This window comes from Somniosus microcephalus, chromosome 4, assembly GCF_052327205.1.
Source record: "Somniosus microcephalus isolate GS21.2 chromosome 4, FLI_Smic_1.0, whole genome shotgun sequence".
Taxonomy (NCBI): Eukaryota; Metazoa; Chordata; class Chondrichthyes; order Squaliformes; family Somniosidae; genus Somniosus; species Somniosus microcephalus.
The window spans coordinates 39,365,777-39,381,711 of NC_140990.1; the positions used below are offsets into that span (position 1 = coordinate 39,365,777).

At 48.8% G+C, this 15,935-nt stretch overlaps 1 pseudogene across 1 annotated transcript in view; it reads left to right on the top strand.

The window, feature by feature from the left end:
* The window catches only part of LOC147118680 (uncharacterized), a 96,733-nt pseudogene that overhangs the window by 16,367 nt on the left and 64,431 nt on the right, over positions 1-15,935 (top strand). Inside the window, exon 3 of the transcript XR_015077937.1 lies at positions 14,907-15,114. The product of XR_015077937.1 is annotated as an uncharacterized LOC147118680 (transcript). The remainder of the gene's footprint in view (positions 1-14,906; positions 15,115-15,935) is intronic.

Sequence of the window (15,935 nt, forward strand, 5' to 3'; positions counted from 1 at the left end):
AGGGGATTGGCAGAAGAACCAAATGCGACATGAGGAAAAACTTTTTTATGCAGCGAGTGGTTAGGATCTGGAATGCACTGCCTGAAAGGGTGGTGGAGGCAGATTCAATCACCGCTTTCAAAAGGGAATTGGATAAGTACCTGAAGGAAAGTTGTAGTGTATGTACCTTTAAGACAGAACTACTTTTACAGCTCCTGTATACTGTAGTACCGGCAGTGACCACACCTGTATATAAGCCTTGCGCATGCCTCTGTACCCCAGTCTTGAGACTACCCTCCTCCAGTAAATACCTGTTTATTGTTAAGTTACAGCATCCGTGTGGTTATTAAAAAAACATCATACTCTCAGAATCACGGATCTAACAGTGGCGACGAGTGTCGATTCGAATCTACCTGCAACTCTGCATTTCCCTTCGAGGATTCGCTCCGGGAGGGCGGTGTAAGAAAGTCGAGGCCAGGAGCACGGGCGTCGACCACGAGCAACCGCCCAGTCGTCCAGCAGAGAGTGAACATCGCAGGGGAGGCTGTGGAGAGCCGGGCTTGGTTCCCCAGCCACGACGATCAGCAAGAGACTGACAACAGGTCCAGTGCAGACCCTTCCCGGACAGTGGTGGCCGGAGCTGACCGACGGCGGAGAGAAAGCCGAGCAGCGTCGATGGGGTAAAACAGAGGGTGAAGCGCACAGGGCACAGCCGGGGGTTGAAAACTGAGCGGCGTCGAGAGGAAAAAAAAAAACGGAGAGAGAGAGGGTAAAGCAACAGCCGGGTTCAGGACCGAGTGGCATCAGAAAAAAAAAAAAAGAACGCGCAGAGCACAGCCAGGGCTCAAGGGCTGAACAGTGTCCGCGGGGAGAAGAAGGGAGAGCGCGGGAGACGCCATTGAGCTGTGGAGAAGAAGGAAGAGCGCGGGAGATGCCATTTTTAGAAGCCGCAGCGGAGAAGAAGGGCGAGCGCGGGAAGGAAGGAAAGCGTGGGAGATGCCATTTTGTGCCAGCGGAGAAGAAGGGGAAGCGTGGGAGATGCAATTTTTGACAGTTAAATCACACCCAGGGATGCCGAAGAGTGGCAGTATCTCTACGTTCGACAATGAAGTCGAAGATTGGGCGACATATGTGGAACGTATTGAGGTGTACTGCAGGGCAAATGAAGTGCCAGATGCTAGGAAAGCACTGGTTTTGTTAAATTCCATGGGTGCAAAAACTTATGGGTTACTGCGAAATCTAATAACCCCAGAGAAGCCGGTGACCAAGAATTTCGAAAGCATAGTAGAAATCCTACAGGACCAAGTTTGCAGACAGTGTGGAAAAGCAGGACACATAGCAAGAGTCTGCAGGTCTGGGAAGAAAACCAACAGTAAGAAATCTCCACAGGAGAAGTACAAAAAGGTACACCAGGTGATGGACAGTGGTTCATGTAAAGTCCGTGCCTCAATAATACACGGACTTCGGGAGAACAGTTTAGCAGGTACTTTACTGAACAAGAGGCAGCTTGAAACTGAAACTACAGAAGCCTGCTAGGGCCTTTTATACAGGGGTGGTCACTGCCGGTACTGCAGTCTAAGACCAGTTATTCCCTTAAAGGTACATACACAACAATTCCTCCCCTTTTAGATAAACAGTACATAACATTCATTTAACAACTAAATAATAACTAATTACAATTACAATTTTCTCAGTAATATATACATCAACTGAAATAGTCATTTATAAGTTCAGTCTTTGAGGATGCTTCCTGATCTGGACTGGATAGCGCCTTTCTCGAGTATCCTGTTCTGGCGGTGGAGTCAATTCTGGCTCATTGTCATTGGTTGGTTCGTCAGCTTCCAATACCCCTGCTTCTGAGGTAGACGCAATCTGTACTTCGGGCTCATTACCAGGTGCACATGCTTGTGGTACAGGTTTGGCTTGTTCCTGTGACTCTAGAATCTGGTCAGCATGGCGTCTCACGATGCTCTCTCCAACGTCCACTGTGTACATTAGTGGTCCCTGCTGTGTGCATATCGTGCCTGGCTACCATTTTTCTGTTTGGTAGTCGCGGGCCAAGACTGGTTGCCCTATCTTGAAGCTCCTGGTTGGCTTCTCATTTATGTGCTGGAACTGCCTATCCTCAACATCTCGTCTTATGTTTGGTTTGAGCAAATCCAAGCGACATCTTAGTCTCCGGTTGAAAAACAGTACGGCTGGAGTTTGGTTGGTTACTGCATGTGTCGCATTCCGATAAGTAAACAGGAAGTTATCCACCTTGTGTTGCAGTGGTATGTCGTCATTATACATTGCCTTTATGGCCTTTTTAAAGGTCTGAACAAACCTCTCAGCCAATCCATTTGTGGCTGGATGATATGGGGCAGATGTGTAATGTTTCACCCCATTATTCTTCAGGAACTTCTGGAAATCCTCAGACACAAACTGTGGGCCATTGTCGGAGCAGATCTGTTCTGGCAACCCATTCCTGGTGAAGATGGTCCTTAGGACTGCAATAGTTTTCTCCGTGGTGGTGGAGGACATTTTAATGACCTCTGGCCATTTCGAATGGGCGTCCACAGCGATTAGAAACATTGAGCCCATAAATGGACCAGCGAAATCAATGTGTACCCGTTGCCATGGAGATGAGGGCCACTCCCATGGATGTAGCGGGGCCTGTGGTGGAGCGTTTTGGACCTTCTGGCATCCTGTGCATCTCTTGGTCATATCCTCAATTTCTTTATCGATTCCCGGCCACCACACAAACGCCCTGGCTAGGCTCTTCATTTTTACCCCTCCCAGATGACCCTCGTGAAGCTCATTTAGTACTCTATCTCTCAACTTGGGTGGAATTACCACTCGGGATCCACACATCAAGGTTCCCCGGCACACTGACAGCTGTTCCCTCCTTGGCGAGAATGCTGGCAACAGTGAGTCGCCATATGCTGGCCATCCCTTCACCGTCAAATCATAGACCCGAGAGAGTGTCGGGTCATTTCGGGTTTCCTTCTCAATACTTGCATTTGTAACAGGCAAACATTTGACTATGGTCGCATGGGATATCTCCACAGGGTCCACTGCAGGTGCTTCTTCCGTCGTAGGCAACGGTAGGCGTGACAGCCCATCAGCGTTTCCATGTTGTTTCGTACCTTTGTACTCTATGTCATACTGATGTGCCCCTAGAAAAAGTGACCATCTTTGCAGCCGTTGCACCGTCATCACCGAAACACCCTTCTTTGGGTTAAAAATTGAGACCAGGGGTTGATGATCAGTCAGTAGGGTGAATTTCTGCCCGTGCAGATAGTGATTGAACTTCTTCACCACCCCCCCACACCAGGCTGAGGGCCTCCCTGTCAATCTGGGCATAGTTACGCTCGGCTGAGGTTAGCGAGCGCGATGCAAAGGCTATTGGCCTCTCTGAACCATCACGGAATTTGAGTGACAGCACCACTCCAATGCCGTAAGGTGATGCATCACATGCCAACCGAATCGTTAGTGTTGGGTTGTAGTGGGCCAATACTTCTTTTGAAGTGATTTGGCATTTACATTCCTGAAAGGCATACTTACACTCATCACTCCATTTCCATGTTGCACCAGTTTGAAGGAGGGCGTTCAGTGGGTGCAGAATTCTAGATAAATTCGGCAAGAACTTATGGTAGTAGTTCACCAACCCGAGGAACGACCTCAGTTGCGACACATTTTCTGGTGCTGGAGCCTTGACTACAGCCTCAATCTTGTCCGGCGACTTATGCAACCCTTCCTCATCAATCATGTGGCCACAATACGAGATTTGTCTCCTGAAGAACTCGCATTTGGGACGGTTGGCTCGTAGCCCATATTCCTGCAATCTCGTGAGCACCTGTTCCAGGTTGGCAAGGTGTTCATTGTCATTTTCGCCCATAACCAGGATGTCGTCCAAATAACACTGGGTCCCCGGGATCCCTTGCAGGACTTGTTCCATTGCCGTCTGCCACATAGCCGGGGCCGATGCTTCCCCAAATTCCAGTCGATTGTACTGGTAAAGGCCTTTGTGAGTGTTTATCGTGAGGTATTTCCTAGATGCTTCTTCCACCTCCATTTGTAGATACGCTTGAGCCACGTCAATCTTTGTAAAACGTCTCCCTCCAGATAGTGAGGCAAAAATATCTTCTATCCGCGGAAGCGGATACTGTACTGTGTGCAGGACTGGGTTCACAGTCACCTTGAAGTCCCCACAGATGCAAACCTTACTTGGCTCCCCAGGCATGCTGCTCAATGCTTTCTTCATTACGGGAACGATGGGTGTGGCCCACTCGCTCCAGTCCACCTTAGACAGCACCCCTGAACGCTCCAGACTCTCCAGTTCAGCTTCCACAACTGGGCGTATCGTGTATGGCCTTGAAAAATTTTGGGGTTGTGTTATCCTCAATCTTTATGGTTGCCTTTACTCCTTTTAGAGTCCCAAGTCCTTGTTGGAACACCTCTTCCGCGTCAGATAGAATTTGTGACAGACGTCCAGGTGCGACGTCATCATCTTTTTTGTCAGTCACAGTTAGTGCCAGAATGGAATGCCAATCCAATTGTAGTCTTCGGATCCATTCATGTCCCAATAATGGTGGTCCTCCATCTCGTAGTATATACATGTATAGTTTCTGTGTTTCCTTTCCGTTATACTCAACTGGCACCCTTATTTTTCCTCTGGGGTAGACCTTTTGCCCCGTGTATGTCTTCAATACAATGGATGTGTCCTTTAAGGGTATGTGTGAGAATAGCCGCTCATAATCTCATTGATTCATGACAGTTAGGGCTGATCCTGTGTCCAATTCCATCTTCACTGGGGACCCTGCTATCATGAGGGTGACCCAAATGGTTCGGTGATCTTCTTTTGGGATCACGTTGTGTAACTTTAAACAACTTAGTTGCCTGCTCCTGGAGTCCTTATCACTCTCCTGATCTTCTGAACTACTATCTGTCAGTTTCTTTACTTTCCTGTACTGTTCCTTAGTAGTTCTTGTCATGTTGGTCTTCTTTCCCGACCTGCAGACTCTTGCTATATGTCCCATTTTCCCGCATTGCCTGCATATTTTGTCTTTAAACCAGCAGTCCTTCTGCACATGGGTTGTTCTGCCGCAGCAATAGCACTTTTCGGCTCCATACGCCATTTCGTTAGCGCTGTATTCTTGTGGTTTCTGTTGTATTTCCACAGCTCCCCGTGCTGCTGCTTCGTAGGATACTGCCACGCTGAAAGCCTGTTCTAGCGTCAGGTCCTTTTTTGAAAGTAGTCGTTTCTGGGTTCCTTCACTCTGGAGCCCGCAGACAAACTTATCCCATAAGGTGTCTGCCAGTCCTGCTCCGAACTGGCAGTGCTTTGATAACTTGCGTAGTTCCGTAAGATAGTCAGCATTGCTCTCATCTTTGTGCTGGTTTCTTTTATGGAACTTGAATCTTTCTGCTATCAGCAGTGGTGTAGGGCTTAGGTGTTCCTGTAAGATATGAACAATCTCCTCAAAACTTTTCTCCATTGGTTTAGCTGGGGTAATTAAATTCCGCAATAGGCCGTACGTACTCGCACCCATCAGATTTAATAATACCGACGCCCTCTTTCCATCAGCCACCTCATTTGCCTTGCAGTACACTTCAATTCTTTCCACATACGTGGTCCAGTCTTCTACCTCGTTGTTGAAAGCAGTGATACTGCCACTTTTCGGCATCTTGGGCAATTTAAAATGGCACCTCCCGCGCTTTTGCTTCTTCCCCAATGGAATAAAATGGCGCCTCCCGCGCTTTTGCTTCTTCCCCAACGGGATAAAATGGCGCCTCCCGTGCTTTTGCTTCTTCCCCTTACTGCCACGCTGCTCCTAGCGTTCTACGGGGTAATGGCGGCGACCCGCAGCTTCAGCGCGTCTCGCTTTCCTTCCCCCCCGTTTAGTTTCCCTCCGCTGTCCTGTTCTCGAGCACCGACTGTGCCCTGTGCGCTCCACCCTCTCTCTCTTGTTTTCTGTTCCCGGCGACACTGCGCGGCCCGATTTGTAGAGCCGCTCGATCGAGCTTGAGCCCGCCACAGTCCGGAATGGTCAGCGTGCTACCTGCTACCAGCACGATTCGCTGGAACCACAGTCTCTCCTGCAATTCTCCAAACACCGATGGATTCTTTGGGCGGCTGCCCTCGGTCGACGCCCGTTGCTCAGACTACGACCTTCCAGGACCTTCCTTTCAGGCGAGATCCCCGTGAGATGATGCCACACTGCAGGTGAGTTTGAACTTACTCGTCGCCACTGTAAAGTCCGCGCCTCAATAATACACGGACTTCGGGAGAACAGTTTAACAGGTACTTTACTGAACAAGAGGCAGCTTGAAACTGAAACTACAGAAGCCTGCTAGGGCCTTTTGTACAGGGGTGGTCACTGCCGGTACTGCAGTCTAAGACCAGTTATTCCCTTAAAGGTACATACACAACAGTTCAGATGAACAGAAAAGTGACACAGACTCCAGAAGCAAGGAGCTGGGTTGTCTGAAACTACATAAGGTAACCAAAATGGAGGATCACCAGACTATCTGGGTTACACTCAAGATAGACAGAGTCCAAGTGAAAATGGAATTGGACACAGGATCAGCCCTAACAGTCATAAACCAAAGGGACTACAAGCGGCTATTTTCACATATACCCTTGAAAGCTACAGAGATTGTCTTGAAGACGTACACGGGGCAAAAAGTCTACCCCAAAGGAAAAATAAGGGTGAAAGTGATATATAAAGGCCAGGAAATACCTAAAATGGATATATATGTATTGCCAGATGGAGGACCACCACTGCTAGGACGTGAATGGATCCGGAAGATACAATTAGATTGGCATTCCATACAGGCACTGAAGGTTGAGGCCAAAAAGGATGACGATGTCACACCTGGACGACTGTCAAAAATGCTAACTGATGCAAAAGAAGTGTTCCAGGAGGGACTCGGAACTCTAAAAGGCATAACAGCAACGATTAAAATAGAGGAAAATGCAAGCCCAAAGTTTCTTAAGGCCAGACCAGTGCCTTATGCGATCAGACCAGCTGTTGAAGCAGAGCTGGAAGGGTTGGAATGTTCAGGAGTACTGCCAAAGTGGACTGGAGCGAGTGGGCTACACCCATTGTCCCTGTAATGAAGAGGTCGTTGAGTAATACACCTGGGGAACCAAAGAAGGTCCGCATCTGTGGGGATTTTAAGGTGACAGTGAACCCAATCCTTCACACGGTACAATATCCGCTTCCACGAATTGAGGATATTTTCACCTCGCTATCTGGAGGTAAACGCTTCACCAAAATTGATCTAGCCCAGGCGTACTTGCAAATGGAGGAAAAGAAGAAGCTTCGAAACAATACCTTACGATTAACACTCATAAAGGTCTCTATCAATACAACCGGCTGGTGTTCGGGGTAGCCTCAGCTCCGGTTATCTGGAAAAGGGCAATGGATCAAGTCCTGCAAGGGATTCCAGGGACCCAGTGTTATTTGGACGACATCCTGGTCACGGGCGAAAATGACAGTGATCACCTCGCCAACTTGGAGAAGGTGCTCACCAGATTAAAGGAGTATGGGCTACGAGCTAATCGCCACAAGTGCGAGTTTTTCCAGAAACAGATCTCGTATTGTGGCCACGTCATTGATGAAGAGGGGTTACATAAGTCCCCTGAAAAGATTGAGGCAGTAGTCAAGGCTCCAGCACCGGAAAATGTGTCACAACTGAGGTCGTTCCTCGGGCTGGTAAACTACTACCACAAGTTCTTACCAAATTTGTCCATGGTGTTACACCCACTGAACACCCTACTGCAAACAGGGGTACCATGGAAGTGGAATGACGAACGTAGACGAGCTTTCCAGAAGTGTAAAGAATTGATCACATCAAAAGAGGTGTTGGCCCATTTCAACCCAGCACTACCAATTCTTTTGGCATGTGATGCATCACCCTATGGTATTGGAGCGGTGCTGTCGCACAAATTCCCAGACGGGTTGGAGAGGTCAGTAGCCTTTGCGTCTCGGTCACTAACCTCAGCCGAGCGCAACTACGCCCAGATTGACAGGGAGGCCCTCAGCCTAGTATGGGGAGTAAAAAAATTCAACCACTATCTGCATGGGCAGAAGTTCACCTTGCTGACTGACCACCAACCACTTGTCTCCATCTTTAATCCTAAGAAGGGCGTTCCAGTGATGACTGCACAACGGTTACAAAGATGGTCCCTGTTTCTAGGGGCGAATCAATATGAAATAGAATATAAAGGCACGAAACAGCATGGGAACGCTGATGGGCTATCGTGCCTGCCACTGCCTACTGTGGAGGAAGCACTAGCAATGGACCCTATCGAGATATTTTATTCGTCAATAATTGAATGATTGCCAGTAATGAACGCGGATATAGAGAAGGAGACCCGCAATGATCCGACGCTGTCTCGGGTATATGATTTGACGGTGAGGGGATGGCCAACACATGGCGACTCACTGTTGCCAGCATTCTCATCCAGAAGAGAACAGCTGTCAGTATGCCATGGGACAGTGATGTGTGGATCCAGAGTGGTAATTCCACCCAAGTTAAGGGAGAGAGTGCTAAATGAGCTACATGAAGGTCATCTGGGGGGAGTGAAAATGAAAAGCCTTGCTAGGGCTTATGTGTGGTGACCGGGAATCGATCAACAAATTGAAGACCTAACTAAGAGCTGCTCAGGATGCCAGAAGGTCCAAAATGCACCACCACATGCCCCTCTACACCCATGGGAGTGGCCCTCCTCTCCATGGCAACGGGTGCATATTGATTTCGCTGGTCCATTCATGGACTCAATGTTCTTAATAGCAGTGGATGCTCATTCGAAGTGGCCTGAGGTGATATAAATGTCCTCAACCACTACAGAGAAAATGATTGCAGTCCTACGGACCATATTTGCCAGAAACGGTTTGCCAGAGCAGATTTGCTCTGATAATGGACCACAGTTTGTGTCCGAAGAGTTTCGAAAATTTATGAGAAGGAATGGGGTAAGGCATTACTCATTAGCCCCGTATCATCCAGCCACAAATGGATTGGCTGAGAGGTTCGTACAAGCCTTTAAGAAGGCGATAAAGGCCATGTGCGACAATGAAATTCCACTACAGCATAAGGTGGACAATTTCTTATTAGCCTACCGAAACGCGACACATGCAGTTACCAACCAGACCCCGGCCATGATGTTCTTTAACCGAAGGTTGAGATCTCGTCTGGACTTGCTCAGACCAAATGTGCGAAGAAATGTTGAGGACAAACAATTCCAGCACATCAATGAGAAGCCGACAAGGAGCTTCAATGTAGGACAACCAGTCTTGGCCCGTGACTATCGAACAGAGAAATGTCAACCCGGAACGATATGCACAAGGCAGGGGCCATTAATGTACACAGTGGATGTCGGGGAGAACATTGTGAGATGCCACGTCGATCAGATCTTAGCGTCACAGGAACGAGTCAACCCCATGTCTCGAGTACCTGGGGATGAACCCAACATACCCGTAGCATCTACCTCAGAACCAGTAGCAGTGGAACCCGATGAACTACCCGATGAAAAGGGGCCAGAATCGCCTCTGTACCAAGAACAAGAACCTCCGGAAAGGCGCTATCCCGAAAGGGTCAGGAAGCCGCCCCAAAGACTGAATCTATAAATGGACTATTGTTGTTTAATGTACATGTTAAAGTGTTAATTGTTATTTGAATATTAGGGGTACTACTAATCTAAAAGGGGAGGAATTGTAGTGTATGAACCTTTAAGACAGAACTACTTTTACAGCTCCTGTATACTGTAGTACCGGCAGTGACCACACCTGTATATAAGCCTTGCGCATGCCTCTGTACCCCAGTCTTGAGACTACCCTCCTCCAGTAAATACCTGTTTATTGTTAAGTTACAGCATCCGTTTGGTTATTTAAAAAAATCATCCTCTCAGAATCATGGATCTAACAAAAAGTAATTTGCAGGGTCACGGGGAAAGGGCGGAGAGTGGGACTCGCTGAAGTGATCTTGCAGAGAGCCGGCACGGGCTCGAAAGGCCGAATGGCCTCCTTCTGTGCTGTAACCATCTATGATTCTATAAAATATTAGAAAGATTGTTCCACAGAAGCACGAGGTTTATCTGCTTTTATTGATGAATTTAAAATGTCTCTATTAAAACATGAGCCAGTGTGTTGTGAGACAAAGAGCCTTGTGTCCAATAAGGGGAATAAAGGCCCACAGCCTCCCCTGGCCCCGGGCCCTGAACAAGGGACTGGAGAAACTCGCTGCCCTGCGGATCAGACAATCAGCCGGTGCTAGTCCTGCCCCTCGGGCTCCCCGATTGGTTGGAAGATCCGCCGTCGGCTCGCTCCTCCAGCCCCGCCCCGCTCGCTCCCTATTGGTCGGAAGCTCCCGTCAATCAGGCCATGGGTCCAGGTCATGTGTCCCCGAGGAGATCACGTGCACCTTCCAACTGACGCCGCTCGGTCCGGGGCCTCGCGGACTCTCAGGTTTTTCTGTTTCTCTTTATTCTCTCCCGATCCACCCTCCCCCCAACGCCGCGCGATTCTCCAACCAATCGGAGCAGAGAAAACTCACTTTGCGTCACTGATCGCGACTCTGGAACCGACACCAAGGCCTTTCCCCGGAATGCCCCGCGCCGACTCCGTCCGGCAGGATCCGAGTGCGCAGGCGCAGCTCCGAGTGGGGGAGAGGGTTGGTGTCCTCTGGCATGCGCGGTTGTTGCCCTTGGTGACCGGGAGTGGCCGCTGATCCGGACTCGGCCCAAACTGCCATCCCGTGTGTGCATGCGCGGAATCTGGCTGTCCCCAGTAGGAGCAGGAGTGGGCCATTCGGCCCTTAGAGCCTGCTCCACCATTCAATGAGACCATGGCTGATCATCACCTCAACTCCATTCACCGGTCCTATCCCCATATCCCTTGATGCCCTTACTGGTCAGGAATCTATCGACTTCTGTTGTGAATATACCCAATGACTGAGCCTCCACAGCCCTCTGGGGTAGAGAATTCCAAAGATTCACCACCCTCTGTGTGAAGAAATTTCTTCTCATCTCAGTCCTGAATGGCCAACCCTTTATCCTGAGGCTGTGGCCCCTGGTTCTAGACTCCCCAGCCAAGGGAAACATTCTCCCAGCATTCATCCTATCAAGCCCTGTAATAATTTTGCATGCTTCAATGAGATCCCCTCTCATTCTTCTGAATTCAAGAGAATACAGGCCTAGTTTACTCAATCTCTTCTCATACGACAGTCCTGCCATCCCAGGAATCAACCTCGTGAACTTTCGCTGCACTCCCTCTATGGCTAGTATATCCTTCCTTAGGTAAGGAGACCAAAATTGTACACTGTGCTCCAGGTGTGGTCTCACCAAGGCCCTGTATAATTGGAGTAAGACTTCTTTAGTCCTGTACTCAAATCCTCTTGTAATATCAATCAACCATCAGCTAGAAGAGGTCGCTGGTGAGACCAGTGAAGAAAGAAAGACTTGCATTTATATAGCGCCTTTCACCACCACCGGACATCCCAAAGTGTTTTACAGCCAATGAAGTACTTTTGAAGTGTAGGCACTATCGGTAGTGGGGAAAATGCTAGAGTCCATTATAAAAGCTGTAATAGCAGAGCACTTGGAGTACCGCTAGGATCGGTCCTAGTACCCCAGCTGTTCACAATATATATTAATGATCTGGACGAGGGAATTGGATGTAATATCTCCAAATTTGCAGACGACACAAAGCTGGGTGGGAGGGTATGCTGCGAGGAGGATGTCATGAAACTCCAGTACGATTTGGACAGGTTAGGTGATTGGGCAGAAACATGGAAAATGCACTATAATGTGGATAAATGTGAGGTTATCCACTTTGGTGGCAAAAACAAGAAGGCACATTATTATTTGAATGGCAATAGATTGGGAGAAGGGGAAGTGTAAAGAGACCTGGGTGTTCTTGTGCACCAGTCGCTGAAGGTAAGCCTGCAGGTGCAGCAGGCGGTTAAGAAGGCAAATGGTATGTTGGCCTTCGTAGCAAGAGGGTTCGAGTACAGGAACAAGGATGTCTTGCTACAGTTGTACAGGGCCTTGGTGAGACCGCACCTTGAGTATTGTGTGCAGTTTTGGTCGCCTTATCTGAGGAAGGACGTTCTTGCCATGGAAGGAATGCAGTGAAGATTCACCAGGCTGATACCTGGGATGGCAGGAATGACGTATGAGGAGAGATTGTGTTGATTGGGCTTATACTCACTGGAGTTTAGAAGATTGGGAGGGGATCTCATCGAAACCTATAAAATTCTGTCAGGCCTAGACAGACTAGATGCTGGAAGGATGTTCCCGATGGTCGGGGAGTCCAGAACCAGGGGTCATAGTCTAAGGATAAGGGGTAGGACATTTAGGACTGAAGTGAGGAGGAATTTCTTCAACCAGGAAGTGGTGAACCTGTGGAATTCTCTACCACAGAGGGCAGTGGAGGCCAGTTCATTAAATATATTCAAGGAAGAGTTGGATATATTTCTTAAGGCTAAAGGGATCAAGGGATATGGGGAGAAGGCAGGGACAGGGTACTGAATTTGAATGATCAGCCATGATCTCATTGAATGGCGGAGCAGGCTCGAAGGGCCGAATGGCCTACTCCTGCTCCTATCTTCTATGTTTCTATGTTTCTATGTAATGTAGGAAACGCAGCAGTCAATTAGCGCACAGCAAGCTCCCACAAACAGCAATGCGATAATGACCAGATAATGTATCTTTTTATGTTGACTGAGAGATAAACATTGGCTAGGAAACTGGGGATAACTGCCCTGGTCTTTCCCACATTACAACAGTGACTACTTCATTGTAGTACTTCATTGGCTGTAAAGCACTTCAAGACATCTGGTGGTCATGAAAGCACTGTATAAATGCAAGTCTTTCTTTCTTGAAATAATGCCATGGGATCTTTTACATCCACCTGAGAGAGCAGACGGGGCCTCAGTTTAACGTCTCATCCAAAAGACGGCACCTTTGACAGTGCCGCACACCCTCAGCACTGCACTGGGGTGTCAGCCCAGATTTTTGTACTCCAGTCTCTGGAGTTGGGCTTGAACCCACAACTTTCTGACTCAGAGGCGAGAGTGCTACCCACTGAGTCACAGCTGACACTAAAGAACAAGCAGTCCTGAAACGTTAACTCTATTTCTGTCTCCACAAATGCTGCCTGACCTGCTGAGTATTTCCAGCATTTTCTGTTTTTATTACAGAAACGAGGGAGTGATTGCTGACAGGAAGAATGTTGGGTCATTCTGTACATGCGCACCTCCCTGGCGGCTCAGGCGAAACACCGACTCTCCCCCACCTGAGCCGTGCACGCGTACCAGATGTTGCGGCTCCGCATGCGTGCCCGATGTTCCAACCACGCGGTTTTGTGTGCTGAGCATGCGTGTTGTGGACAGATCGGGAGGGGTGATTGTGGAGCAGGAGGGAGAGTGCAGGGGCCATGAGCACATGCGCGGGACTCAGCATCAACAGAGCGCTTTCTGGAGCGCAGGGGCTTGTGGGTATTGCAGCCGCCATTATTGCTGATCCTTCCAAACAACCTGTGCAGCAGCTGGGGCCTGAAAATCAGCTTCACTGCCCCTAGGGTCGGAAAGGGGAAAATTAAACAACAGTTTGCCTCTGATCCTTTTCTGATCTCAATTTACAGGGTTATAGAAGTGGAGCAGTTACAGGCGGGAAGCTCAGACCAAACATCACGTCAAGATCTGACAGAGTTGCTCGATTAATCAGGACCTGAATATCATCGGCCTTTGCACATGGAAGGAGAAAGCAGTGATCGCAGCGATGACAAACCGTACACGTGTTCAGTGTGTGGACGTGGATTCAGCCGATTGCCTGACCTGGTGAGACGTGCACCGTCACACCGGGGAGAAACCGGGTAAAGGTGGGGACGGTGGGAAGGGATTCAGTTCCCCATCTGCATTGGAAGTTCAACGGCGCAGTCGCATCAGGGACAGTCCGTTCACCTGCTCCGTGTGTGGAAAGGGATTTGTTTGTTCATCCCACCTGCAAACACACCAGCGAGTTCACACTGACGAGAGACCATTTCAGTGTTCTGACTGTGGGAAGAGCTTTAAAAGCCCCGGGGAACTGAAGAAACACCAGCTTGTTCACACTGATGAGAGACCATTTAAATGTTCTGAGTGTGGGAAGAGCTTTAAAAGCGCTGGGGATCTGAAGCAACACCAGCGAGTTCACACTAACGAGAGACCCTTTAAATGTTCTGAGTGTGTGAAGAGCTTTAAAAGCCCCTGGGAGCTCAAGCAACACCAGTGGGTTCACACTGGGGAGAGACTGTTCACCTGCTCTGAATGTGGGAAGGGATTCACTGAATCATCCAACCTGCAGAAACACCAGCTTGTTCACACTGAAGAGAGACCCTTTAAATGTTCTGACTGTGGGAAGAGCTTTAAAAGCTCCGGGGAGCTGAAGAGACACCAACACCTACACACTGGGGAGAGGCCATTCACCTGCTCCGTGTGTGGGAAGGGATTCACTCAGTCATCCACCCTACTGTCACACCAGCTTGTTCACACTGATGAGACCCTTTAACTGTTCTGACTGTGGGAAGAGCTTTAAAAGCTCCGGGGAGCTGAAGAGACACCAGCGAGTTCACACTGGTGAGGGGACGTTCACCTGCTTCGTGTGTGGGATGGGATTGACTGAGTCATCCCACCTGCTGGCACACCAGCTTGTTGACACTGGAGAGAATTCCTTTAAATGTTCTGACTGTGGGAAGAGCTTTAAAAGCGCCGAGGATCTGAAGGGACATCAGCTTGTTCACACTGTTGAGAGACCGTTTAACTGTTCTGACTGTGAAAAGATCTTTAAAAGCTCCAGGGATCTAAAGCGACACCAGCTTGTTCACACTGAAGAGAGACCATTTCAGTGTCCTAACTGTGGGAAAAGCATTAAAAGCCCCAGGGAACTGAAGGAACACCAGCGAGCTCACACTGATGAGAGACCCTTTCAATGTTCTGACTGTGGGAAGAGTTTTAAAAGCTCCGGGGAGCTGAAGAGACACCAGCGAGTTCACACTGGTGAGAAACCATTCACCTGCTCCGTGTGTGGGAAGGGATTCACTCAGTCATCCACCCTCCTGTCACACCAGCTTGTTCACACTGACGAGAGACTCTTTAAATGTTCTGACTGTGGGAAGAGCTTTAAAAGCTCTAAGAATCTTAAGAGACACCAGCGACTTCACACTGATCATAGAATCTAACAGCACAGAAGGAGGTGATTCGGCCCATCGTGTCTGTGCCGGCTCTTTGAAAGAGCTGTCCAATTTAGTCCCAAACCCCAGCTTTGTCCCCAGAACGCTGCAAACTAGTCCTCTTCAAGTACATGTCCAATTACTGTTTGAAAGTTCCTGTGGAACCTGATTCCAGCATCCTTTCAGATGGTGCGTTCCAGATCTTAACAACCCTCTGTGTGAAAACAATTCTCTTCATTTCCCTCTAGTTCTTTTAGCAACTATTTTAAATCTGTGACCTTTGGTTACCGACCCACTTGCCAGAGTGAACAGTTTCTCCCTACTTGCTCGATCAAAACCCCTCATCATTTTGAACACCTCTATTAGGTCTCCTCTTAACCTTCTCTGCCCTAAGGGGAACAATCCCAGCTTCTCCAATCTCTCCACATAACTGAAGTCCCTCATCCCTGGTACTATCCTGGTCAACCTCCTCTGTACCCTCTCCAAGGCCTTGACATCCTTCCTGAAGTGTGGTGCCCAGAACTGTACACAAGACTCCAGCTGAGGCCAAAACCCTGCAGCTGTACAAAACCCTGGTTAGACCACACCTGGAGTACTGTGAGCAGTTCTGGGCACCACACCTTAGGAAGGATATATTGGCCTTGGAGGGAGTGCAGCGTAGGTTTACCAGAATGATACCCGGACTTCAAGGGTTAAGTTACGAGGAGAGATTACACAAATTAGGGTTGTATTCCCTGGAATTTAGAAGGTTAAGGGGTG